This window comes from Pinus tabuliformis, chromosome 5_1 (assembly GCF_031772625.1).
Source record: "Pinus tabuliformis cultivar Carrire ecotype Pingquan chromosome 5_1, CPIR1, whole genome shotgun sequence".
Taxonomy (NCBI): domain Eukaryota; kingdom Viridiplantae; phylum Streptophyta; class Pinopsida; order Pinales; family Pinaceae; genus Pinus; species Pinus tabuliformis.
This window is the reverse complement of record NC_142305.1, coordinates 388,121,829-388,149,033: the sequence shown is the minus strand read 5'-3', so window position 1 is coordinate 388,149,033 and position 27,205 is coordinate 388,121,829. Positions and strand designations below refer to the sequence as shown.

The following is a 27,205-nucleotide window of genomic DNA, read 5'->3' as shown; positions in this document are numbered from 1 at the left end:
AGATTAGCTCATAACATAGTTATTGATCAAATGGGAACTCTTACCTCAAAATGGATAGTCTAGCCCAAAAGCCCCGAAAAAATAGGAAAAGACAACCCAAAAACATAAATTATGTATGTTTTTTTTTTTAAGATAAATTTTCAACATTTTTTTTTAAATGGAAGTAAAAACAATTTCTTTCTTTTGCAAAATAGATGAAAAAAACACCATCAAAAAAATAATTGTTGATTATGGAATAAAAAAAAATGGGTTAAATTTTGACACTTTTTAGCAATGGAATTAAAGATAAAATATCTAGACTTTGAAAAACTGAGAAATTCCAACAATTCTCAGACATGATGTTAAAGATACAATATTCATTCTCAAATCATGATAACTCCAACAATTTCCATCCATGTTGTAAAAGATAAAATATCTTGACTCCAGAAAACCGTGAAATTGTAATTGTTTTCAACCATAGCATTAAACATTAAATATCATGACTTAGAAAAACATTAAAATTTTGACAAATTTTCAACCATACAATTAAAACCAAAGATTATGATTACAAAAAAATCTTAAGTTTTCAAAATATTTCAAGCTTGACATTATGGAAATTTTTTATGACTAAAAAAACTTTAAAAGAGTTATTATACCAAGAGTAATTTATTTTTTAAATGGTAAATATATAGCGATTTTAAAATCTTAGCTTAAGACAACTTGATACATTGCAACAAAAAAGTAAAAATCAACCATCAAATTGACATGCGGTGTAGGTAAACTTGACCCGTTGTAATGAAAACTTAAGGACCAACCATGAAATTTACACATTGAGGGGGCGGACTTGATTTATTATAAACGAAAATTTTAAAATCAACTATCAAATTGCACATAATGGGATCGGGTTGCTAGACGAGCATTCACACAAACACTTTACAAAAATAAAATAATAAAAAAATATATAAAGAAATAAAAATGAAAAATACAAAAGAAAACAAAAATTCAAATATTGAAAAAAAAAAACACAAAAAATAATACAAAATAAAACAAAATTCAAATATTGAAAAAAAAAACAACAAAAAAACACAAAAATTGAAATATTGAAAGAAAAAATGCAAAAAATAATACAAAAGAAAACAAAACTCAAATATTGTAAAAAATTAAAAACATTTAAGAAAAACAAAAAAAAAATACAAAAGAAAACAAAAATTCAAATATAGAAACAATTAAAAAAAACACACAAAAAATAATAATAATAATAATAACAAGTAACAAAAACATAAAAAAGAATTTTAAAAACATGACAAAAAAAATTCAAACAAAATAAAAAATAGAGGTAATTTAAGAAAAGAGATTAACTAACCAACAATAAAAAAAATTAAAAAATAAACAATTTTTTTAAATTAAAAAAATAAAAAGTATATAACTAAAAAAAATAACAAAAACAAATCACAAATTAAAAAAATCAAAACAAAATAATTAAAAAAAACAAGTAAAAAATAAAATTAAAAAAGATAAATAAAACCCCAGCATGGGCTAGCATGGCTGATTCCATGCAGTTGCCTCCCTCCGGAGGTGCCCAACCCCTCCGAGAAGTGGCGAGTATTTTTTAATTATATATTTTATTTTATTTTTTAATTATTTTGTTTTGATTTTTTTTTTAATTGTTTTATTCTTTTTTTTTTTCTTTTTTTTTTTTATTTTTATAAAAAAAATAATAATAAATTAATTTTTTCATTTAACCTCTCTTTTTTTAATTTTAAATTTTTTTTTCTATTTTTATTTTTTATTTTTTATTATTTTATTTTATTTTTATTTTTTTTCACTTAAAAAATTGTTATAGATGTTTTGTTTTTTTGTTAATTTTCAAATTTTTTCTTTAAATTATATATATATATATAATACAATTTAATTTATTTTTTTTATGTTTTTATGGGTGTTTCTTTTCTTTTTCCTTTTTTATATATATTTTTTATTATTTGAGTTTTTCTGTCATGTTTTTTATTTCTTTTATGTTTTATTGCCAACACGAAAATCACAAACATTTAACAAAAAATATCCACACTTAATTAGAAAATTTAAAGTGTAAAATATAAGCCCTCTAAACAAAAAGGGTTGATATTGCATCAACACTTTTCAAAATCAAGATGAAAATTACTAACACTTTTAAAAAATGTTCATACTCGAAACATTAAAATAAATAAATAAAGTGTCAAAAATAAGCTCTTTAAAAAAATTTGTTGATGTTGCATCCACACTTTTTTAAAATCAATAAGAATGTTCATACTTGATACATAAGAAAATTTAAAGTGCCAAAAATATGCCCAAAAAAAAAAAAGTGTATTATGAATCGCCAATTTTCAAAATCGGGTGATTTTTTGCAACCTCAAAAAAACAGGTACTAGGTATTTTTCCCATTTGATCGATAATGGGTAAGGGGTTGTGCTCAAGCTTGAGCAAGCATGTGTATTCGTCTCTATTCTTTGATTAATTTTGGATGAATTATGCACCAAATGTGGTATCGTGCACAACAACAAACTTGGCATGAATTTATTCCAATTAACCTTTGTTGATATCTAGTAGAATATTTTGAAGGTGTATGATTTCCACTATATGATCAAAGGGTTTTATTGTTTACATATAACAATGATTATCATAGTCCACATTGAGTGCCTTCTTTCTATGATCGAAGTGCCTGCCTTTTATATCCAAGTGGCTACGAGTGGAAATATATTCAGCTTTGTATTAATGTGAATGTTGTATGTGGCAAGCAATTAATCCAACAACGTCTCCACCATGATGCCTCTGCATTCTTTGGATGTTGCAGTGAATAAAACAATTTCGTACAATAATAATGATGACAACAAGCAATGTGTATAGTGAACAATACAATTTCGTACAATAATAATGACGACAACAAGCAATGTGTATGGATGAGCAACCACAAAAGGTGAAGATTTGTATAGCGTTGCGACAATGATGACTACAACATCATATGACTAGATGGAATGGTGGCCAAGTAGTGAACTAGTACAAGGTTTGCATGTGAGTATATGGTATGTGAGGCGTCCATGGCACCATGTGCGACAACTCGAAGAGAGTGTCGAAAAAGGCCATTGTGGTGGAGAAGGTGACTAGGGTGGTTGGAGATGGAAGATGGGCAACGTGTTCGATGGTGGCTTGCTTTCAACTAGTGGTAGCCATTACATATGATTTTTTATTTTGATTTTTGTTATTTTGATATATCTTTATATATATATATATATATATATATATATATATATATATATATATATATATATATATATATATATATATTATTTTATTTTATTTTAATTATTATTGTGGTCAAAGGCTTGATGATAAAATGGAGAACCTCCAAATACTTGTGTGGCTAAAGGTCTCAATTGAACGACAATGAAATTGAAGAATTGATGACCAAAAGCCATATCAGGCTAACTCTTTGCAACGATTTAGCGGCCAGAGGGTCAAACAACTCTGATATCTGTAATGAACAGAGATTGTACTTCACAATAATCTTCGAAATACTCGGAATACGAAAACATCCATTAATTATATAAACATATATATATATATATATATATATATATATATATATATATATATATATATATATATGAATGAGAATATGATGATGAGATTGTTACAAATGAGGGCCCACTTATATACTTAGGTAGGTGCCCCTTCATGAATGGTCTTGTCTTCAAAGATATGCTTCTCATATACTAATCACTAATTAATAATAAATAAAAAATGTAAGCTTGGTAGGACTCTCCGATTTTCGAGTTTTACATGTCCATTATTCACCCCGTTATGGGGGAGGGTAGCACAAGATTCGAACCCAAGATCTCTGGTTCGATGAGACTTCATTCCACGACCATCACCACTTGAGCTACCTGAGGCAAACCACTAATTAATAATAATTATTAATATTGTTATTATTATTTATATTTACATTAATTTTTATATATCGTCCTTAAATATATGCCTCTCAAATACTAATCACTAATTAATAATAATAATTAGTATTGTTATAATTATTTATATTTACGTTAATATATATATATATATATATATATATATATATATATAACACTCACAAATGTAGGTGAAGCGGACCCCACTACATTTCATCATTGACAGTGAGAGTGGGCATAACATGATGTTACTCAAGGTCATCAAGATATTAAAGCTATTTATAGTGTCAATTACCACCTACCCCTCCAACCATAAACAATTACTTAGTTGAGCCATGGGCAAGACATTTGTGCCAACCATAAATGTTACATGTACTAGGAGTCAATCCCTTCAAATATGAGATATTATGCAATGTGGCTCCACTAGAAGTTTGTGATTTTATTTTAGGAAAACCTTATATGTGTAAATGCTATTTTGTTTAAGAATCACATGCATATAGTGTCATTTTTATTCTAGGAGGTTAGCTCTACAAGGTACTATAGGTAGTTTTGACTATTTTAATTTCGATAATCTTAGCAAAACAATGTCAAAAGGTCATTTCTCATACTTTAAAGTTTGTCCTCTTCATGGTTTGGTTGGAAGGTGAAAGGAAGGTCACTACAACCACCATAGCCTCAAGATGGGGCCTCTCTATACAACAAAAGTATGTGGACAAGATTGCAGAGACATACAAATATATCTTTTCTCCACCTGTTGGGGTGCCTCTGTACTGCTAGGTCAAACATTCAATTGACTCGATGCTTTCTGCTACTTTACCTAATGGTCAAATATATAGATGCTCCCTCTTAGAGAATGAGGAAATAAAACATCAAATTCATGAGCTCATCCAAAAGGGCCACTTTCACCCAATCTTGTTATCTTGCAAGAGACTAATTGTGTTGGTGCAGAAGAAGGATGGCACATGGAGATTATGTATTGATTATAGACCCCTAAAAAAAATAATTTCCACAAATAGACAGCTCATCCCCCTATTGAAAATCTTCTTGATCAAATTACGAGTGCCAAGTTCTTTAATAATATTTATTTGAAGTTAACATAATATCAAGTTCCAATTTAACAAAGATATGTATGGAAGACAACCTTCAAAGCTAAAGAAGATATTTTCAGTGGTTGATCATGCCCTTTGGCTTGACTAATGCTCCAACACTATTCATGAGGACGATAGATGATATCCCACAACTATTCATGAACTTTTTTGTGGTTGTATTTTTGTATGACACCCTCATCTTCAATGGAACTTAGGCATGATATTTGCAATACATTCAGTAAGTCATCAGCACCCTATGAAAAACTAACTTGTATTCCAATCTCGAAAAATTCTCATTTGGAAGGTAGAGAGTCCAATATTTGGGATCCATCATGGATGAACATGGGGTGCATGTGAAACCAACCAAGAGCTATGTTGTTCAAATTTGACTAGTTGTGATGACTCTAACATAGCTTTTTGGCTTCATGGGCCTTGCTAACTTCTACCAAAGTTTCATGTTGGGTTCTATCATATCGCTTAACCCTTAAGTCAAGTGATCAAGCTTGGAGCTAAGGAAATTTTTTCTTGGTCTATGTCACAACAGGACACATTCAAGGATATAAAACACTACCTCTACATCACACTAGTCCTCACCCTATGACATCAATAACAACTATTTGAGATTGAGATAGATGCCTTCTAGTATGTTGTTAATGTAGTCCTCATTCAATAAGGATATCTAGTGATCATAGAGAAATAATCTCTGGTATTGTCCAAAGATACCCCACATATGACAAGGATATATATTCCATCTTGTAGGCATGAGTTTATTGTAAGAATTATATTATGGGATGGAGATGATCATCCACATTGATCACAGGCCTCTACAATTCATGCAAACACAAGGAAAGTTACAAAATAACTTCCATCTGAAATGGTTAACATACCTGCAATAATTCCACATGAACATCAAATATAAGAAGGGAATCACCAATCATGTTGCAGATTGCCTCAGCTAATCCTCGTTGTTTGCGCTAACCATAGTTCTTAACTCTTGTAGGAATGAGACATTTGGGTGGCCATAATTATACAATAACGACTCTAACTTCATTGTCACATACTAGAAATTGATCATAGGAAAATAAGTTCTAAATTTCCACCTCCATAATGCACTCTTATGCTACCCAGGTCGCCTTTGTGTTCCTTCAAGCAATCGTGCTAAACTAATCTAGGAGGCACATTACAGTTGGGTGGAAGAGCACTTTGGTGTGGAGAATATAGTAGTATTATTTTAGAAGTATTTCTATTAGCCAAATCTTCAAAAGGAATCCACCAGTATATCAAATTGTGCACTACCTATGTTATTTCCAAGCTAACCATCAAGAAGTAGGCCTTGAACACTCCTATACATACCCTAGACAAGCCCTGGGAGTCAGTCTCCATGTATTACATGTTGAATTTTCCCTCCACCAAACATGGTAATGATTGTATGCTTATGGTAACTTGTTGATCAGTTCTCTAAGATGGCCATTTTGGCAGCATGCAAGAAAGGTATAATAGATGAAGCCACTACTAAACTCTTCTTTGAGTGTGTTTGGGTTCATTTTGGGCTACCTCGGACCATTATTTCAAATAGGGACATGAGGTTACTCAATAACTTCTGGTTCAACCTATGGTAATTGATGGATAATAGGTTGACCAAAATGAATGTGTTTCATCCCCAAATAGATGGAAAAACATAAGTGGTCAACATGATGATTGTGCATATATTGGACATGTATTACTCCAAGAATTTGCATACATTGGATGAAAGCCTTCCACATGTTCAACATAACTATAAAAAATCCATCCATAACTCCATAGTAATTTTTAGGTGTTCTTGTGGTTCCAACCATTGGCCCCAATTAATGTAGTTATCCCCATTATACCTTGATTGGTAGAGTCCTCCCATATTGAGGTTGAGGAAAATAGAGCAGCAAAATTTGTTGAATGCATCGAACACCTCCAATAACAAGTTCATGATATCCTACAGAAATCCAATGCCAAGTATAAGAAACATCATGACTAGCATAAGGTTCCACACAAGTTTTAGGTTGGTGATAAGATGTGGTTGCATAATTTATAGAAAAAGAACCCCACCCAGAGAAAAATTATACCACTATGGTATGGGACTTACACAATCACAAATGTTATGGGTGAAAATTCTTTTGAATTGAGTATTCCCCTTTTCCTTGGCTTACACCCATTATTTAATGTGTAGTTGCTTCGACCATATTTTCCACCTATGTTGGACACCTCAAGGGAAGTCGAGCATCTAGCCCCCATAGAACTCAATCTTGACTGCATTTAATAGGCTATACTTGATCAAATCATGGACATCAAGATAGAGGATAACTTCTAGTAGTGCATACAACATCACTAGGTTGTAAAAGTAGGGCAACATTTTTACCAATGCAAGAGTCTCACTAGGATCCAAATTCAACAGAAGTTTCCCCATCTATTGAGGGAAATTGATGCAATGGATACCATGGTTCCTAATGGGGGAGGATTGATTTAGGTGGATATCAATGATCACCCACCTCTTTGACTGACTCAATGGTTCTTTATCTTCTTCGTAAATATTTCTATGGTTTTTCGGTCCCAAAATTTTGGTGTCATTTTAAGGCCCTAAACAATGTTCTTTGGAAATTCAATGGGCCAGGGGTTTCCATGGCATGCCATAGCCCTAGTCAAAATTATATTCCTTGAATATTTCTTTCCAAGGAGCTATTGTGCACCCTTAATGGAGATTGTATGAAAATGTTGTGCCCCTAGTAAGTTGATGTACCAGCTAAACACCTCAGGGCCCACAAACCTTATGGTGGTTCATCTTCCAGGGTTAGGGATTTGGACCTATAGGGTTATTTATTTATTTTAAAAGGCCATTCTTCAACCTCTTTTAATAGATTTTGCGAAAGTGTATCCGCCATTTCTCTATGTTCAGAAATAACTACCACCGTTCTAGCCACTTTGTGTTCTACAATATTCTGTTATTTTATTTATTAATAAAAGTTATTTTTTCACTATATTATTATGCCCTCTATTATTTTTCAATCCAAGTGTGTTTCATTTCCTTTCTTTAATTTCATTTCATTCCTTATATAACTTGAATCAAAGGGTAGTCGAAGAGTGGTATAGAAGAATTTTATCATATGCATGGTCACCTCACGCATTATGATTGCAGGGTGAATGAAATCAACACGAGGCTGGCACAGATCAAAAGAAATCTTGTGATTCCACCACTAACCCCAAGGCCCCTGGCTACACCAACATATCCTATTCCCAAATATGGATTGAAATCAGGTCTTCCTTCCTAAGTTTATGATGTTTGTTTACACTGAGTACAAAATTCATCTTTCTAGTGTTCATGGGCATGATAGGATAGAGCAACATTTTGATGTTTTTATAAATAAGTCTAGTTATGTCAGATAAGCTCGGTCACTTATGGCCCTTTGTAGGGACCAATTTTGGGTGTGGTCGAGTCTCCGTGTCAAGAGACTAGAAAGACATGTTTATGATGTAGAAGCTTGAATTTGTGGTAATACATCTCACCTTCAACAAACAAACAAACAAGCAAACAAAAAATCATGATTTTAGCACAAATATGGATACATAAAAATGTAAATTTTTACATTAATCATATTACTAATATACATGCATTTAAGATATTGTGCTACTTCAATTTTACCATACATCTCATTTACTTCATGCATTTCTCATAAACACAAGTAAATAAAGTTCTTCAAACATAAATAGAGAAATCAAAACTACCTCTTGGTATATATCACTTACTTTAAATATGAGTTGCACTAAAACGGATACGAGAACAAATACAGATACGGGGTTTGAAATGGATACGACAAATTTTCAAAAAACCACAATACGACAAGTTTTCTAGAGACTTGAGTATACTAGGAATATTTGTTTGCATATCAAGTTTATCTCCTACTAGTCAATTCCAACTAGTCAATATGTTTCTTTTACAAACGCCAAAAAAGATTACGAGAAAACTAACTTGTTCTCTATCAATATAAGTGAAAATGCTAACAAGTTGCAATTGATCCAATAGTCTAACCATGTTTTGAGAGGCACCTTTCCTACATAAACTTGTGGCTTTCCTCTCTCCCTTTCATCACCTTATCTTTGAACACACCACCTCATTTATCTCACATGCAAATGCAATAGCACATATAGCCATCTCCCTCCATTTACAACATCTAGATTATTTTTGTACAAACTTATAAGGCAAAATATTAGAAAAGGCATACATCCACTACCTACAACTCTTTCTAGCTATAAATGTGTTTCTTTTCCTTCCAATAATCCACCAATCCCACTACAATACTATTCCTCTCACTTCGTCCATCTTCCACATACTTTTCCATGGAAAGAAGTATAGCATGGTGGCCTTTGACCCCAGGCCATGGTATTCCCTAATCACATTGGAAAAAAGAAACATGTTATTAATTCCTACATTGCTCACTGATTGCTAGGCTCTTGTGAAACATCAATTTTTGTCTTCTTTCAAACATATTGCTTGTTTTCAATAACTCTAATAGCCTCCACACCAATACCGATTTTATCATTGATACACATTCCCTTTCCTGGGTAACACTAACAAGCACCATGAATCGATGCCTCTTTTCAAAGGATTTTGTACAAATATGTAATCTCTATTTTATGTTCTTGAGTTTTTGTTTGGGACGGAATACAATAAATCACATGCATATCATGATGCCTCACCTATATGCCTCTCCTAGAAAATATTTCTAAACTATGGTATTGGGGGAAATCACTCCCTTTACTAAAACTGAGAATAATATACTTTTAGATGGGCTGAAATATATTATTTCTATTGGCAAAAAATTGGGTCTCCCTCTTCTCTGCAAGAGTGCAACCATTTCCTCATAAATCATATCCCAACCTCAATCACACGGCTTTATGAATGTCACAATAAAACTCCATTCCATTCTTCCACACATTGTGACCTAACTCCTTAATGTTGTCTTCGTAGAGTTGGGACAAAGGATATCTCAAGGATTCTAACATTTACTCAATGCATTGGAGAATTTTGAACAAACTTTTAGTCTTTTCAGTAGTCGAGATATGGCACATGTCCATCAATCTTGAATTTAGTGCACCTACCTCCAAAGAATTGTTTCACAGAATTCCTCAAACGATATTCATTCAAGGAATAATGGGAGGATACTAACTGCCTTGCTATATTTGCTTTCATTTATAGCACACCTCTCCAACCATACTTGGGAATGATGTTTACATTCTTAATATTGCTATGGAGGGCTAAAAAATATCAACAAGAGATTATGATGCATATGACATGAATATTGTCTTTCTTCTCTCGAATCATGTGCACACTAGGTCTCTTTGTTGATATTTTCCACATCTCTTTCGAGTGGTTATCTTAGAACTCCACACTCCTCCTCTCATTTCTCATGGTCACAAATTTGAACAAAATAATTTTTATGTTATATCAAAGTTTAAAAATTCAATGTGTGTTCAAACTAATAAGCCAAATAAACAAAACAAAGATAAACTATGAACCTTGCAAAGACCTTGAGGATACTCTATTTAACATAATCACTACACAAAATGGCGTGACCGCATTGAGAGGTATGCATCAGCCTCTCTAAGGATGCCTCTAGTTACTTTTATATGTTAGTGCCTCTTTCCTCAATCTTTAGTGATTTATAGAGCTTGGTCGAATCTCTCTCTCTCTCTCTCTCTCTCTCTCTCTCTCTCTCTCTCTCTCTCTCTCTCTCTCTCTCTCTCTCTCTCTGAGTTACTTCCCATGTGTTCCAACTCGCTTCAGTTACAGGTTCATGTATGTACCCAACTCGTATTTATAAATTTTTGACCAACCATTCTTCTTGCATGCAAGTTGTTGTTGCACTTCATGTTTTTCTAAAGGCATGCATGCACTAGGAATATTTGTTTGGATCTCCAACACCTTGGTTCAATTTTCAACATCTTCATCCAATATTATTCTTGAAGCATCTATACTTTTCTAGATAACAATTAGAGTTTGAATTACAAAAACATTTCCGCTTACACATTTGTTGACTAACAAAATAATTTTTATGTTATATCAAAGTTTAAAAATTCAATGTGTGTTCAAACTAATAAGCCAAATAAACAAAACAAGGGTAAACTATGAACCTTGCAAAGACCTTGAGGATACTCTATGTAACATAATCACTACACAAAATGGCGCGACCGCATTGAGAGGTATGCATCAGCCTCTCTAAGGATGCCTCTAGTTACTTTTATATGTTAGTGCCTCTTTCCTCAATCTTTAGTGATTTATAGAGCTTGGTCGAAGTCTCTCTCTCTCTCTCTCTCTCTCTCTCTCTCTCTCTCTCTCTCTCTCTCTGAGTACGTATTTATAAATTTTTGACCAACCATTCTTCTTGCATTCAAGTTGTTGTTGCACTTCATGTTTTTCTAAAGGCATGAATGCACTGGGAATATTTGTTTGGATCTCCAACACCTTGGTTCAATTTTCAACATCTTCGTCCAATATTATTCTTGAAGCATCTATACTTTTCTAGATAACAATTAGAGTTTGAATTACAAAAACATTTCCCCTTACACATTCATTGACTAATCTCAACGTGTTTCCTTTACGAATGCCAGAAAAAATTCAAAGCACAAACAACATGTTCACTAACAATATCATTGAAAATGCTAAGAAGTTTCATTTGATCCAACAATCTAACAATGTTTTCAAAGGCAACTTCATATATAATGTTGTGCATTTATTATATAGCGTGTAATTTTCCATAAGTATTGTTTTTCATCTCCTTATCTCTAAAAACAACAAGTCATTTATTTCATATGGAAGTTTAATAGCACGTAGAGCAATCTCTCCGCATCTACAACATTTGGATTTATTTTGTACAAACTTACAAGACAAAATATTAATAAAGGTAGACATCCAATAACTAAAACTCTTTCTAGAGATAAACGCCTTTCTCTTCCCTCCCATCATCAATCAATCATGCTACAGTATTTGTGTCTATTCTTCTTGTGTTCCAACATGCGTTTCTATGGAATCTATTATAACATGGTAGAGTTTGATTCAAGGACAAGGAATTCCCTAACCACATTGGAAAGAAAGAGTGTGGAATTAAGAGTTGTTCTTCCTACATTGCTCGTAGTTTCCTCCGCTATTGTGAAACATTTATTTTTTTCTTCCTTCAGAAATAATATTTGTTTTAGATAAATCTATTAGCATCCATAACTATACCAATTTGATCATTGATACAAATTATCTTTCATGGAGATACCATCTTAGCACTAACAATCACCACGACTCAATGGGTCTTTTCAAAGGGTTTTGAACAAAAGTGTAATCTCTATTTTTCATTGTTTGGTTTTAATCCGAGATGAAATAACAAAAATCATATGCACAAGATGATTCCTTGCCTCTCTCCCTCTCCTAGAAAACATTTCTAAACTATGGAAGTGGAGGCAAATCATTTGGTTTTCTAAATCAAGGTATATGATTTTTTTATGGGATATAAGACATTATTTTGGTTGGAAATAACTCCGGTCTCCCTATTCTGTCCAAGGGTTGTGCCACTTTCTCAAAAATCATATCCCTCCAAAGTATTCATCATCGGCATGATCACTTCAATGTCTTTGTAGAGCTCCACAAGAATCCTATCCAGAAGGGTTCCAACCTCAATCGCATCGCTTTGTGAACAACAATAAAACTCCATTAAATTCTTCCATGGAATGTTAACTAACTCACTAATGTCATACTTGTATAGTTGGGGTGAAGTATCATTGAAGGATTCCCACATTCACAAATGTAATACTATTATGCGACTTTTCTTTGTTCTTGGGTTGAGGAAAATTAAAAGACATGTGATGAAATATTGTTTTATTTTATAAATAAGAAAATAATAGTGAATGAGAATTTATGTTGATATAATAAATCCTTTGAAAAATATGTTAAGAGGCTAACATTAGAGATTGACCCCAACGGTCACGAAAAAGGTTGAAATTAGTTATGCCTAAAGAGGCAAAATAAAAAAGGAAGGAAACAATCCTCCTTCTCTCTCTATCTTGAGATTCTAAAAGAAAAAACAGAAGAAAAAGAAATGACTCGGCAAAGAATACATACCACTATTATAAGTTATGAGGTTGGAGAGAAATACCATGTGGTGGAACATATACTAGGTACTATGGGATATAAATAAAGTGTCATGGAAGCCACACGAGTGGTAGAAAAAGACTAGTAAACACATAAAAGGATTTTCAAGATGCTACAAAAGGTTGTCGATGTAGAGAGTTGAAATTATCCTTCTTCCTCTGTGTGAGGACTTTTCTTCCTCTCCCATAAACATCTCCATCTCTTCTATGACTGAGATCACATTGGTTAGAGAATCCAACTCAACATGAATGGATGTACTTTTCCATGACCATTGATACTATAACACACCATTTATTAAAATTTATAAACATAACTATAACACTCCCTCTCACCCATCATACTATCTCGAGCTCTTGAAGGTGTTATCTATGACTTAACCCAACCTCTGAAGTTTGTTATGAATATGGCCTCACCAAAAATCCTTCTTTTCCAAAGTTTGCAGAAATAAAATTTGATACCATGATCGCGTCTAGCTTTTCGAGGGCTTTCAAGAGATATAAATTCCATCTCAATCTAACTCTTGGATTGAAATTTATGGCCAATTGAAGTTAGGTCAATTTCTTAATGCCATGTGGCATCCACATGTAATTCAAATGGCTTTAAGACATCTACACAAAAAGTTCTGCCTCACACCATACCACCAAGGATGAGGTTCCATAGTGTTACCACCAACCAAGACCGGGTGATTTTAAACATGGGCAGTATTCAGTTTCAGACCTCGCCCCCATTGTTAACTCCCAATACACGAGGTGGACCTCATCATGAACATGGATTGTTGATCAGTCTCGTGCCCCTATTGAACCTTCGAAGAGTAGCTCCTTGTTAAATGGGGGACCCACAATGAGGGTTTCCATGTTGAACACCCCACTCTAAAGCCATGGTGTATTGGGGGGCACCAGGATGATAGTGGGCCGATGAGTAGTATATGTATTTAAAACACTGTACTACATCAATTTTACTATACATCTCATTTACTTTATCTCATTTTCATAAACATAAGTACAAGTCATTTAAACATAATAGATAAAATATAACTACCTCTTATTATATATAGTTCATTTTAAATAAATTTATATATATGTTTAATTAAAAAACTACAAATTATAATAAAATTATATTTTCTATTGTACAACTTCAAATTTTAAAATTAAATATCACACACTCCACTATAAATTTAGAGAAGTTCATATCCATTAAACATCAAATTTCAATATATTTAAATTAAATTAAATAACGTGTTTTTGCATAAAGTAATATTATAATATTTTTGCATAAATTAATATTATAATATATTAGATGATTATAATATATATGAAAGGTAAAGTTATATTGTTGTGTATAATATATTTTTATAATATCAATCAAATTAAGATAAAATTTAGAATTTTGTGTTTATTATAAAAACAAAAAGTTGAAAATTACAATGAATTTTAAAAATACAACAAATAAAATAAAATTTGCAATTTTATAGATTTTTAAATATATTACGAAAGGTTACAAGTTAAAAATTTAAATTAATATTAAATTACAACTTTACATTATTATGAAATATGTATATAAAATCATTTGTGTGTGTTTTGTATATAAATATAAAGAATTCATAAACACATGAATAACTAAAATATCAATTTTTCGTATTTCAAAGAATTTTAATCTCAATCGAGTTGTTGATGGACGAAATGAATGAGTATGGGATAAACGAAGCAATTAAGAGAGATGGCTTGGTGGCCATCCTTTGCCGCACGCCTTTGCATCATGACAGATGGATTTGATTATGTCAAATTTCAAGAGACCTCCAACACTAGTGTCATTTGTTTTTGGGAGAGTTCTGGTTTGTTTCATGGTAAATATTTGGGTTGGGCTCCTTGACTAGTAGTGGAATGGAGGGTTTGAATTTGGATTCCTCTTTATGAGTCAAAATTTATGGTTTGTTTCATGGTAAATATTTGGGTTGGGCAACTTGACGAGTAGTGGAAGGGAGGGTTTGAATCTAATTGAACTTTTAAAATGACAAAAAACACTATGTTTAAAATTTTGCACTCCAAGAGTGGTACTTTGATAACAAATTAACGCTTCACCAATAATTTCCTTAACCTCCTTAGCCTACTTGGGAATTTCGCCCTTAGGCTCCATTCAATTAAATATTTCTTCATTTACAGTGGCGTTTTTAGTAGCCATCACAAGTGTATTACAGATACAATGATTAATGTACCCTTTATATTAGCCCTTAGTCATTAAAACACAACTACGATAAGGATTAATTTATAGCATACAATTATTAGAACTCTTTGATATCCCTATCTCATCATATTTGGAATAAATTTTTGAGTTTTGTTGTAGCTAAATAGGCTAGGAACAATGAATAAAAATCCCAATACAAGTATGAGACATGACATCGTGAGTTCTTTAAGCAGCATACAAGAATCATCAACAATTCTATGGGAGACATTTCTACATAATTGTTCCATATGCATAAACCTTTGCATATTACCGAGCATACTATCCCTCCTTATCAAATATAAATATGATCATAATATCCTTGACATGCATATGCATTCACATGTGAGTCACATGCATTACTCGCTAGACCTCATCTTGTTACAAGAAACCCTCAGTCCTATTGCTGATATATCTCACACTCTTGAGAATATACTACCTAGATGGAAATTCACTAGACTGGATGCCCATGGTAGATCTAGGGGTCTAGCCTTGGGATACAATTCTCGTTCTATCAAACGTCTTAATTGCTGGGGAGGGGCTGGTCATATTCGAGTGAATATACATTCTGCCTACCTAGGAATGACATTTAGAATCTTCAACATATACCGGCCTTTTGCCAAAATAGGCCTGAATTTTGGGAACATCTCCTAGGTTTGGATCTGTTCACAATTGATCATCTAATTCTTGGAGGAGATTTCAATTTCTCCTTAGGACACTCAGAGTCTTGGGGTCATCGCGCTCAGAGAGATTCTCTCTCGGATTTTTTCTCTACCACCCTGGAATTACACCACCTGATTGACATTCCTTCTCCCAAGATTCAAGCCACCTGGAGAAATAATCGGACAGGAGAGAATGGGTTGGCTAGATGACTGGACCGCTTCTTAGTCAAAGAAAATGTTCTGGATTTAGGTCTTCATATCAGACAATGGGTCAGATTAGGGGGGATCTCTAACCATCTGCCTATTTACATGGAAATTGATGGAAGCAGAGAAAAACCCAAGGAACCATATAAATTCTGCACTGCCTGGCTCAAAGAAGCTTCATATATCAACATGGTTATAGAATACTGGAAAGCAAATCCACCTGAGGCAAGGGGAAATTTCACAATGGGCTTCATTAATAACCTCGCAGAGCTGAAGAAACTGTCCAAAATTTGGGCAAATCACAAAAGAACTAAGGATGATCTCATCTTGAGACAAATTGAACTCGAGTTGGAAAATTTTGAAAATGATCTAGGTGGATTGTACAATTCAGAGGAACATAAGGAGAAGATCACATCCCTCTACTCTACTAGAAGTAAAATTCTTAAGGACAGAGAAGAAGCCTGGAGGCTGTGAAGCAGGGCTCTTTGGATGCAGGAAGGGCTATTTGCTATTTGGATGCACTCAGCATGAAATCCATTTTGCACTGCACCGCTTCCAGTTTACTCAACTGGGTCTATCTGATGGACTAAAATATTTGGGGTATAAGCTTAAGCCCATAGGATACACAAGAGCATCTTGGATGCCACTCCTGTGTACTAGATGTCCCTGGCTTGGATTCCTAGAGGAATTCTAACCAGAATTCAAGTGATTTGCTGTAGATTTTTATGGAGGGGAAGTTAGCCAAGAAATATTTTTGCATGGGTCAAATGGGACGCCCTAAATCTACCAAAAAAATTGGGAGGTTGGGGACTTAAAAATGTGGATGACTTTTCCTCTGCACTGGTGGCAAAGCTTGGGTGGCACCTTGTCACATCTGATAACCTTTGGACAAGAGTGACTTCATCGAAATACATTGCCCCCTTATAGATCTTGGATTGGATCATAAGACCGATCCGGAACACCTTAGGGATTTTGACAATTTGGAAGGTTTTCATTAAGGCTTTGGACCCCATTTGGGCAGGCCTTACTTGGAGGATACACTCGGGTCTCAATGTCTGTATTGGTATTGACCCATGTGTTGGGTGCGGGAACACTCATAGACTGCCACCTGAACTGTTACAGCATCACCGAGAACACAATATCTCTCACATTGCTCATATAGAAGATGAAGCAAACTCTACATTTCTCTACTAGGCCTGGAAATTCGCCCACCAACTAAACATTCCCCATCCATGGAAACAACTCTGGAATGACTATAAACAGGCTCTATCAAAAGCACATATCCGTATACCAGAAGGAGAAGATGAGCTCATTTGGGCTTTAGCTAAATCGGGCAGATTCACCCCAAAGGATGGATACTTGTTCTTATCGGAAATAAGGAAACCATAGACCATACACGCATGGTGGAAACATCTATGGAAGCTAAAGGCTCCCGCCGCTACTAATTTGGTGCATCTTGAATAATAAAATCCCCACTAGAGATAACCTACTGAAACGCACCTTACAGGGTCCTCACTGGTGTTACCTGTGAAAAAGAGATAGTCAATCTGTAGAACACCTGTTTCTTATTTGCTCGGAAGCCCGCAAGCTATGGTCCCTATTATCATCTACTATTTCTCCTCCTTGTGACTGGCTTGCAGATACAATAAACTCAGCATGGAATTTATGGTACTCCTTGGTGTCCCCCCACAAGCTACGCAACCTCCCCTCGCTGTACTGCTAGGCCATTTGGATCGCTCGCAATTTCCTTATTTTTCAAAACACTCCTCCTTGCTGGCCTATCATTGCTACTAAGCTCATGGCTGATTTTTCACTCATCCCAGATGACCCCCCTCCCTCGAGGCCAAGGAACATTACTCCAGAGGATTTTGACCCCCATATACCAAGGGCATATTTTGACAGAACCGCTCAGGATGATGGCTGCGGTGGAGGAGCCATATCACATATCTCTGCAAAACACCCACTCATCATGCTCCTGGGTTTTAGAAGAGGCACCAACAATTTCGTGGAGTTATCAGCAGCAAAACACCTTATACTTTTTTCTTTGGAGAAGAATTGTCGAGCCTTACAATTTTTTGGGGATTCTAAAATTATTTGTGACTGGTTGAATAAACCACTAGATGCTGGTCTTTCTCTTTGAGACATATTCTAGATGAGACTCTAAGATTGATTACTCATTTTGATTTTTTTTCTTGCAAACACATCTACAGGGAGCAGAACATAGTTGTGGACTGCGTTTCCGAAGAAGCTGTGCTCTGGGAGCTGGGCATCTGGTTGATCCGCGAACAAAATGATGGTGTCCATTATCAATACTATCATCAGCCTTTTATGGCAATTAATGCATAGATAGCAGGGCATCTGGTTTTTTCTTTTTTGTATATTTATTGCACTTCTGGAGAGTTATGTCGCTATCATATCATGTTTATCTTAGTATTTTTTGGATTGTTACCTCCCTGCGTGGATTAATGGTAACAAATTTATTTTGAACTCTGCTACTCTGGTTGATGATAGCTATGTCACTGAACAGTTTTTGAATATGCATTAGCATCTACAAAATATAATTTCTTATATTAATGAAATTATGAATTTTTCCAAGGGAAAAAAAAAGTAAGGATTTAAACATGATCACATACCATGCAAATAAATCTCATCTAAATAGAGGGAACATCCTTAAGTATATTAATATCCAAGCACATGTAATTCCTTCAAATATTCTTATAACTAAGAAAAACCACACATAAGGAAATTGGAACAGTAACAGAGAGAGAGAAAGAGTCAACATACAACCATTCCATGTAAATTACACCAACTAAATCTAACTTAGAGGGAGGAGCACCACCACCCAGCCATGAATCACCTCTGATTCCCTCCGAGCCAAAGATCTTGCCACGGATCATCTATCCTCAATTGATCGATGCACTCGGTATTTAATACCCTCTTTCATGATTTAGTTGCCATTAGCGGCGTCCCGCTTTATGGATTTTTCCACTTGCCTAGGTTTTATCCGGAAAAGCTTGTCTTTATCTCCTGCAAAGCTTTTATGTCCGATGGATCTTTATCTCCCATCCATGTGATGGATATCGAATCCATCCAAGCTTATCTAGAATCACATGTGGAAGCTTATCATGAAAAATTCATCTCTATCCCATTCCTCATGGGATTTGGCAAGCATCTCCTCTCTCTTGGTGCTTCACCCTCCAAGTGATTTATTTTATTAATTTATTTAATAATACATTTGCTTTTCATATTACATATAACCTAGCTTTCTTGAGCTTAGTTTTACAACATTTAATACACAAGGGAGGATATCACACCTAGCTTTAACTTAGCTTAGGTTTACAATAATGTAGTACACAAGGGAGGGGTGTTACATACTCCACCCCTTAAATTTTACACCATCCTCGGTGTATCTCTACATCATGTCCTTGTTCACAGGTAGCTGATTTCTAATCAACACCTCTCATGGCTCTACCATCTGATGCAACTTTTCCAATGTACATCTACCACAAGGAGTGCTCCTAGCATCTCTCCTTCCATAGCTACATCGGTCTAAAGGAGTGCTCCAAGCATCTCTCCTTCAACAGCTACCTGTCACATATTTTTTAAACCATTTGTGAGAATTTATCGATGCAAAGTTTAAATATCATAATCTTTTATTATTAAAGAAGCTATTGCTTATCATTTATTTTATTTGAAGAATGCATGTCCTCTGCTTTCATTCTTTCAAGCCTTTGTGTTCTTGTCAAACACCTGCTTCTTGCAGTCTCTCTGCATACAATACATCAATTAGCATATTTGCCACATTAATATGCCTGCAAAGTCATAACAGATTATTTCGCATCTTGATATATATATTCATATACATATACTCATCATAATTGTATGTATGTCAAACTACGATTAACCATAGTTACTTATACCAACTTACTTTCCTTCTTCTGTGTAATCTCTAGGTTTATTTACTTGGCCAGACATCCATCCAATGACTACAGCGTACCCTGCACATAGGGTATGTTATACACACCAATACAAATTTTAGTTTACAACCTTGTAGCATATGTAGTCATATGATCCCATATGTACTGCAATACCATCGTCACGGTATCACCTGCATGACATAAGCTTTATCCACATATTTTTCCACCATGTTAGTATCATACCCACATTCATTGATCATGGTTCATCTATGTAATTAAGAAGGTTTTTAAGTCATATGTAAATAATTCGAGATCTCATGTGGTTACAATATCAATCGCATATTATTGGATTCATGCACATTTTCCTATTAATCATATCTTCTGCTTAATGTTCTAAAGAAAATTATTAACTCATAGTTGTTGAAGTTTAATATTCATGAGATCATTAATTCACCTCATATGTTTTATTGTTGCCCTATTTATGCTTCAACGACCTATTGACCATGCATAATTCTGTGTAGTTATACATGAAAGTTTTTACTACTTACAATCGTACACTCCTTGTAGTTGTAAGTGTTTATGATCTCAGGGTATTTACATGTTAGCTCATTCTTAACATTAAATCACCCTTTACCAAAATTTGAGTTATCTGTTTATGAATTCTTGTTTGAATCACACAACATTTCCTTATGTTGTCCAGACACCTTATCAATGTAATATGATAAGAGATCCTCTCAAAATTTCTTGGTACAAATATGAATCTATTTTAGATAGATTGTTAAATATCATTGACCGAGGGGTCCATACCATTTGTGTTGCTTCACCAATTACTATGGTTTGAACTCAAGGATACTTATAGGTTCTATTATACATATCCTTCAAAACATTCACATGTCCTGGAAATCAGTTTAAGTTAAATTCATGGAAAATTTTAGGGGCTAATGTTCGCCCAGTGGGCTAATTTTCCTTGATTTTTCCAAAACAAGATTCGCCAATTACCAATTTTTATAAAAGACGATTCGCCCAAATTTTAGAATATAAAATTATTTTACCTCAAAAATCGCCAACATTATATAGAGACTATATATAAAATCATTATAGATTTGAATAATTTTACAAATATATCAATACACATTTTATAGTTTGCATATTGGGGATTAGTGAGATTCGCCAATGTTTTTAAACTTCAAGAAAAATTTCCATCCTTAAAATTTTCCTAACTTAAATTTCCCCTTTAACCATACTTCCTTACAACCAAAGAATGAGTCACATTGTAAGCAGATGCATTAATCAAAGGATTTATTTGACCACAATTTGTACAATTATATAGTCTTTATACTATAACATTCTCTCACCATCCCTTACTTTGGTATAATACTTTTATAGCAATTATACCATTTATAAGTTAGTTTTATAGCATGATGACCTTAGTTTAATCTCTGACCAGAATCATAGTCTAGTTTTGTGTGCCACTCAAGTATTGATATCTTCCACCATTTTCATTACTTGTTATTAATTTTAACAAAATATAACAACCTCACTTTTAAGGTATTTTCTCCTTATTGCATGCTATAACATCTTTGGTTATAAAAAATTTCTTGTCAGTAAGATCAATAACCTTCAATTTCTTTGTCCAGCATGACGCCTAACATAGTCATGCATACTTGCCTATGTATTATTGGCATATATAAGTCCGAATATATAACTTCAATATAGTTCAATCAATTCCAATCCCCTACATGTAGGAAAACCCAAATTACTACATGTTATGCATACGTGTAAACATTGATAGCAGCATACCATTGATTTTGCAAATCACAACTATGCCCAACGTATAAGTAAAAAAACATGTAGTTTATCATCAGGTCAATCATTCTCTTTCCTTCTACAGAACGTACTCCTCTTTAATAGGCATTGGGGAAACCAATATCTTTATGATTGTTGAGCACTCACTCAACATGTAAGAGGCTATCAATACCATAATTCATGAGGAAGTGCTTACATGGAAGGTTTGTATGACTCATTACTATGCAACTATACTATACCATTTGATAAATACAACACCCTTTCAAGTCTATAATACTGCACACACATGTTCTTGCATGGTAAATTCATATAACTCATTAACATGCATGGATATTAAGCATGTTCCTCTCCAACAAGTTTATCTTAATGACTACTTAACCAACTATGGAAACAACATGTAAACTATTCATGACAAAGCATGTGTATATATACAACAATTAAGCCAATTATGAACATGGACTTCCTCCATTATATAATCCTCCTTTCAGGTATTAGGTGCAATTTTATTTAGCCAAGTCCCTATCTAATTTTATCTTTGATAATTTTATTTTACTATAATTAAGATAACATGATGATCATGTTAAAAATTTACCTATCAATTATTTCATTCCATCATAAGTGTATTCTCTTTTCCCCTTGCAAGTTAATTATCCAAAAACTCAATCAGTTCTACCTTGCTCATATCTATATGGATACTCACCTAACTTTTCACATAACATTTCACTTGATTGCAGCTTTTAATTAAAAGTCACTTCTAAAAATTTGGCATGGGTGAAGTTATTTCATATCGGTGTTGAATATGGGCAGATATTCATATTTCACTTTTGTCTATGCATATTGAAAGTCAATGTCAACAAAGCAAACAAGTCCCAATCTGTTCACCCAACCATCATATACGTTCAAAATAGAAGTATTTCTGCTTACACATCATAGTCCATGGAGATGCTATCATAAGTAGGATAGCTCTAATGAGTGTGATAACAATTACCCACTATGCCACTTCCACTAACATCTTACTGACCATATCTATCTAAATAAAATCTATTATCATCATTTTAAGCCACTTGTTTTTTAATGTGCTCTTAAGCATGCAATAATAAAAATCTTTATATAACTATGGAAATTAACACCTACTTGATTATTCATCAAGTCCTACTATATCTCTCTTGAATTTATGGTTTAATCATGAGAGATGTTCATAGTCTTGTCCTGCATATCTTTCCTATGATATTGGCTGAGCCAAGAGGAAAGACCCCATTTGAGCATGAAAAAGTCATATCGCCAAGGCACTACCTCTAAAAATAATACAAAGAATGTAATAACTTCCTCAAGAGTATTAATTGCCATTGGCAGAAGTTAATTGCGTTTAGCTTTAGCATTATGCTTGGCTGGTTAACTATCATTTTCTTGCTGACTAGATGCATAGTATTCTCAGGAATGACACCCATAACAAAACACCCTCTAGAACATTGTACTATTTTCCCAAAGTAGACACCAAACTTGTTACCTAACGATATATCATTTGAGTGAAATGGTTTGAAGAAGAAGAGAATCGTCTTCTTAGTGACTATGAGATGCCTTCTTCTAAGGCTTCGGAGCTTACATCTTACTGACCATCCATCACATGTGTTTGTAGCAACAACTGATCCCCTTTTCCAGTGTTCGTATTAATAATTAAACTGACGGTTTTTTTTTCACATTTGGTAATATGCTTCAAGGGTAAAAACAAATTGCATGTGGTTCGCTCGTGTTTTTCATACGTTTATAGATTAACCCATGAAGTGACCCTGGAGAATGCAGGGATCCAACAAAAACCAAAAATAGTTAACACTATAATTTAAATTCCTTTCTGTTTTCTGCCACCATCGAAGCCAAATCATTGTTGCAGCAAGGAATGACCAAATCGATGTCGAAAGGTCCCACAATGAAATGTTTCTTTTAAATTTAGCTTGAAGGCTCAACAATACCCATCTCCTTACGAAGATCGTGGCACATTTTGGGGTTGACATCCATGCCATGCTATGATATGGTCTTCCTATGTACAATTTGTGTTGTTTAATTACATAACCAAAATAAAAACAAAGACTTCCCAAATTCATTTACAAACCAATGAATTAGGATACAAGGTAAGACAAAACCCATGATGATCTTATGACATAATTACATATATATAAATAAAATACAACAATTCAATCGTACTGCAGATGGTGATGAGACAATTACTCCTGTAAAACCTCATTGCTCTTTCTTAGATTCCTCTTATCATGTCGAGACCCAAACCCCCAAAATTCAGTAGAACCTTTTAATATTCCCGTGAGGTGTAATCGAAGGTTGTGGTGGTCCTTGCCTCTGCTTTCGTTTTATTCTGGAGAGGCGAAATGAAATTGGGAGCATCTTCTCTACTGCTGCAAGGCTACGATGGAAATGTCTAAACTTAGCCTTTAACACAGTTGCCCTCATTTTTCTCTCTATAGAGCAGTGCCGAATTGTGTCAAGGGAAATGAAGGCACTCACTGGTATAGAACTAGATAATACATTCAAGGATTTAGCTGGTATTTTAAGCGATGCATAGCCTCTATGCATTGGAGGATATGGCAATGAGGATAATGATTATCCTAGATTCTAATTTTTCTATCTGATCATGAAGATATTTTTACTTAATCTGACTCAGGATAATCATTATCCCAAGCCGACACCTTCCATGTCAGTGGATAATTGTCAATGGAACAATGAGCTATGACAGTTCTGCCACCCGATTGGCCTCTAAAAGTAAAAGAAACAAAAATTCGTGATTTTCTGCATACTTCAATTTGGCAAGCATTGTTGCTTTTATCCACTCAACCCGATATGCACACCTTCTAATCTTATTTGAAAAGAGAAAAAAACTTATTTCTCCAGCAATGCAGGATGAATAAAATAGCATGATCAACGCACCAGGAGCCCCGATTTTTTCCTCGATCCCTCCAAACTTGTGATAAGCCTCCAAAAGGTAGTCTTTCAAGGAAATAATACTCTAGCTTTTCCAATGCGGAGATGTGTTTAATTTGCTTCGACGAGCTTTTGGAGTAAGTTTTTTTTTAGTAATTGTATTGTTTCTAAATCCCATTTCCTTAACCTGATCATCAGCAGCATGACTAAAAATCTCTTACCTGCACGTCACGTGTAACACTCTCCATGTTTTAGGGGTAATTCTATCTGCATGCAACTATCTGCAGTTTAGTGTCGTTGATGATTTTTCCCATTAACTCGTGATGTAAGCCGATTCAGATTCCATTCTCTGTACAAAATATTTCATTTTGAAAAAAGACAATATACCTACGAACCCAAACCGAATACACACAACATACAAGCATAGAATATCGACAGCCAACTCGAATTGGGGTAGAAATTGATTCCCCATCCTTGCTATTTATGTGAGATAAGGACAGCAGTTTGCAACCCATTTCCCACCTTGACCTGTAAAAGCAAAAAAAACGTATTTGAATACTTAAGGGTTGACAAGTTATGAGCTTACACAAGTCAACATGTATTAGGCCCAGATGTGAAGTGTCATGCCCAATTGAAGGTTTCACTAGTAGATTAGGAAAAGTATTCAACAGTCCAACTTCTACCTAAGTAATCTTCATAGGTAACATAGATGTGACCCAGTTTCAAAACCAGGTAGATCTCAGAATACACATCTTGGAGCTCAGGGGCATGGCAAGTGGCCTTGATGGAATAGATAGTGTCAACGTTGTTGTCTACAAAGGGCTTGTTGAAAAAGTTACCGTAGATGACCTTACAAAGGCGATCGAGCCCCACCTTCTTGTTGTGGCTGCAGGCACGCTCCACCTAGTAGTCATTAATGGTGATTCCCACAATATTGGCACCCGAGTGCGCTACAATGGCCTACATTGGCCCTCCCACGCCACACCCAGTGTCAAGAACCCGGTCCCTGGGCTTCATGCTCAGCAAATCTGCGACGCGCTCCTCATGCAGGTGCATCTCCTCCTTGTGGGATTTCCCGTGCAACGCAAGCGAGAAATGGAAGCTCTGCCCCCATCCCACTCATAGATATCCATCACCAGGTTGTAGAAAGTGTCCACCATCTTTGGATCCTTGTCTGCCTTCTCGATCTCCTTCGACTTCTCGAAGAAAGTCAAGTACTGCTTGTACTTGTCTACCACCTGGTTTTGCGAGAGCGAACCCCCACCCAGCTCCATCGCATGTTTTCCCCTCTTCTCCGCCTCTTCCACTACGTACAGGATCCAGCACAACCCCATCCTGGTTCGTGGAAAAGTGAAGCGGCTTGACTTCTCTATTGTGGTTGTCAGTGAAATTGAATTGGGTCATTGACTGAGCACCAGCCTCAAAACACGATACGTTTGGAATGTGGGTTAACCAAAGTCCATAGATTTCATATAACCCCGTACTAAGTATATATCGGATTTTATTTTAGCATTTGGATATTAGGGATGAGAAAACTTTAACCAATATATATATATATATATATATATATAAAAAATATCAACCTGGGCACCCTTTAATTGATAGCAACTGTGGTAGGGTTTGTTGAAGTTCTTCGACACTTCTTGAAAATTTACCAATTCTTAATTTTTGACCCCATACTCTCTTATTTGACCTTGCTGCAATAATTTTTAAGGTGTTCTTGAAAATCCACTTCCCTATGACATAAAACCTCAACCCATTAATTCGAAAGGCCTTAAAGTAATATCATGTTATGTATGGTGGACTGTTATTTATAACGGTATTAATAATTGGATTCATCCTCAAATAATTTCTAAGTTATATATATATATAGTGAATTTAATAGCTATATGTTATTAATCCTTCAATAACCTTGTTAATGTTTGGACACTTCTTTGAAGAACCTTAATTTCCCTTGGTGGTGATAAATTCCATATGCTTAAATTTCTCAGATAGATAAATTTTGGGGTCATTGTGCTTATAGAATTTTTTTTCTTTTTTTAATCAAACCTGTCAATAAGCTTTACGGAGATAGATGAGTCCATCGGCTGCACGGTTTGAACTCGATGCTCTGATACCATTTGTAACGAACCTCCTTAGCCTACCTAGGAATTTCGCCCTTAGGCACCATTCAATTAAAGATTTCTCCATTACAATGGTGTTTTTGGTAGTCATAACAAGTGTATTACAGATACAATGATTACAGTACTCTTTATATAAGCCCTTAGTCATTAAAACGCAACTAGGATAAGGATTAATTTATAGCATA

At 34.4% G+C, this 27,205-nt stretch overlaps 1 pseudogene; it reads right to left on the bottom strand.

Moving 5' to 3' along the window:
* The window catches only part of LOC149165079 (24-methylenesterol C-methyltransferase 2-like), a 42,755-nt pseudogene extending 16,524 nt beyond the window's left edge, over positions 1–26,231 (bottom strand).
* Positions 26,232–27,205: the final 974 nt, after the last annotated feature.